The 3,061-nt window shown below is 32.5% G+C and overlaps 1 pseudogene; it reads right to left on the bottom strand.

The window, feature by feature from the left end:
- Window positions 1-2,707: 2,707 nt before the first annotated feature.
- Window positions 2,708-3,061, bottom strand: part of LOC107667275 (claudin-23-like) — a 10,497-nt pseudogene continuing 10,143 nt past the window's right edge.

Below are 3,061 nucleotides of genomic sequence, written 5' to 3'. Positions count from 1 at the left end.
AAGGCGGGGCATAGAGGAGAAACAATAATGTACAGTATGTGGAAAATAATGTGGGTTTTTTTACCTTAAACCGCATAAACACATTTCATAACACCAAATACACAAAATAATGTTCTTTTTAGCAACATCATATGACCCCTTTAATGAAACTAGCATGAACACAAAAAGTTAATTTCTAAGAATTTGGCACGTTTATTAAACTCTCTTTTTAAAAGATTTACCGTACACACTTTTGTGTCATTGCATGTCAGACTTTTGCGTTTTTAAGGAAACTAATAGCATGATTTCAGTGTTGTGTGATTTGCAGTGATGGAAAAAGTCTGTAAACCAGATTTATCATTCTGTCAACAGAAAAAAGGCAGCTGAAGAAGCCCTGTTAAGAAATGGAGCACATCTTTAACATGTTTTAATGCAGCGTGCCATAAAATAGGTTTGTCGCTCTACATCACAATGACTCAAATGAACTCTATTATGATCACAATATGGTAACTCACTCATTTCTCTCTCTTTGTTTCCCTCAACAGTACCATCAACACATGAACATAAACTTTCCACCATGACACTTAAATGTGCATGAATAGCCTAGATATATTCATCTCATGTTATACTGGTGTGCATATGTAGCACTGAATGCACTCAGCATTAACTGAAAACTTTTGTATATGAAATACGTGAAGTCCGCAGCACATTTGAATGATTCTAGAGCATGACTTGGGTTGGCGTACCTGCAGGGGAGATACATGCAAACCACGTTAAACATGCATTGACTGGTTCCTGAAACATGCCAGGTATTTCAGTGCTGTTTTTCCGCTGTTATATTTAGCTCAGTCCTGACTGGTGAGTTTGAATAACTGAAAGCTGACTAGTTTCATGGACTGATCAGCCACAGACAAGTATCTTTTTCAAGCATTTATGGAAAACAGTCACGCCATTTTTTTATGGGTTTTGGTTGTTTACTTTTACTTTTGGAGTTTCACAACAACTCTGCATTCAACCTTTTTTTATTTAGTTTAGTAGAGGCCTCATTCAACTGTCTGTACAGTATTTTTGAATAAAGATATTTGTTTTTTTGTCATATTTCAGACTGAATATCTGATTCAGTGCACACAATTAAGGGCGATATGTTTCCACATGAAAAGGACTTTTCATCTGACATTTCCTAATTAAGGCATCTTTATCCATGTAAATTAATTTCACATTAGTTTGCTATATACTTTTGTTTTAATGCCCCTAGTTTCTGTTATCAATATGTATATAATTGCATATTTGCAATAATAAACATCAAGTTCATGTTGAAATATTCCATTATAAATTACAAAGGTAAGTGCATTTTTGTACACATGTATATATATATATATATATATATATGTATACATATACATACATATACATATATATACATATATACATATATACATATATATACATATATATACATATATATATATACATATATATACATATATATATATACATATATATATATACACACACACACATATATATATATATATATATATATATACACACACATATATATATACATACATATATATTGTTGTTATAATTATAATGTCTGCAAGTCATTCTTCTTAAAAGATAAAAGTGTTTCCTTGTATTTATTTCATCAGGTCTTTTGATTAGGGACTGTTTTTTGTAAAACAGTAGTTATCAATGCACATTTACAACAGTGTTTGCTTTTAATAAATAGTACTTTAATACAAAAAAAAAATCACAAATAAAATGAAGAACCATTACAGATGATGGATTGCTGTTTAGAAACCACACAAACCTTGACCCCAATGGGAAATTACAGTAAAATAAAGTCATTATAATCTTATTTACCCCCTTTATCTGGATGCGTGGTGTAAGACCATTTGCACTGCTGCACTTCTATGTATCTGTTTTATAGTTAATGACTAACTTGATTAATTTATTGTTGTAATACATTTTCTCTTTTGCTGTGTAACAGGCGAGTTTGTTTTGTACTTCCAGACTGAAGGTATACGCTGTCTGCTCACTGTCATACAAGAAGCAGATGATCATTTATTATGCAATGGCAGAAAGTATTTATTTGTGATATTAATATATAGCCACAGGTTTAAATGTAAAAACAAATAACAAAACAAAAACTAGGTGTTTAATACAACAAACTTGATTTTGTGGCGCAATATACTTCATGTCTGTCACTGCATTGTTCACATGACTCATGGATCAGCTGACAATTCAAGCATGACCCACATGCTGCAGAGCATGCAATGGAGTTAAAACTGACACAACCAGTATTACTAGTTACACTGCATCACAGACATCTTTTGACTAGCTTTAGGTTGTTTTTCCAGAGCAAAAGAAAATATTGCACAATTCATTGTTCAAATGAGCTTGTTTTTATAAAATCTTGCAGTATCATACTGATAGCTTATATCTTCCATTAAGATGCATGGGTTGATTTTAACCTGCATTACAAACCTCATCTTTCGACAGGAAGTTACATTTTGTCTATTTACAACTCTACAAACCTTCATGTTGCTTAGCTTAAAAGTGCAACTGGCAAGCACAATCAGTAACTGTTGTAAACATGTAAAATACTTTTAGAAGTAAGAAAGTGTATGGTCACCTACACTCTTAAAAATAAAATGTTTTTTTATTTATTTATTTATTTTATTTTTTTGTGCAGTGGTTCCATAGAAGAAACTTTTTGGGAACATTTCAGTGAAAACAAAACATTTTATTCTAAAGTACCCTAAAAATCTAAATATAAAGAACTTTTGTGCAATCGAAAGGATGTTAACGGTTCTAAATGGAACCATCAGTGACAATAAAGAACCTTAATTTAGTGCAGTTGTTCAAACATCTCTCAGGTCTTTAACAGTTGTTACATCTCACAAAATATTCACAGTATGTACTGACTAAGTTAGCAATTTCACAGATCAGCATCGTAAGGTCTTCCGGTGTAGGATGTGTTGACGGATCCTCTGTCTCGGGGTTTGGCTCTTGGGAAGTCCAGGTCGTCGTCCAGTGACTTCTGCGAGTACGGCACGCTGCTTTCAGTGTTCCTGCT

This window comes from Sinocyclocheilus anshuiensis, unplaced genomic scaffold (assembly GCF_001515605.1).
Source record: "Sinocyclocheilus anshuiensis isolate Anshui unplaced genomic scaffold, SAMN03320099.WGS_v1.1 scaffold952, whole genome shotgun sequence".
Classification (NCBI taxonomy): domain Eukaryota; kingdom Metazoa; phylum Chordata; class Actinopteri; order Cypriniformes; family Cyprinidae; genus Sinocyclocheilus; species Sinocyclocheilus anshuiensis.
This window is presented reverse-complemented; position numbering and strand designations above follow the sequence as displayed.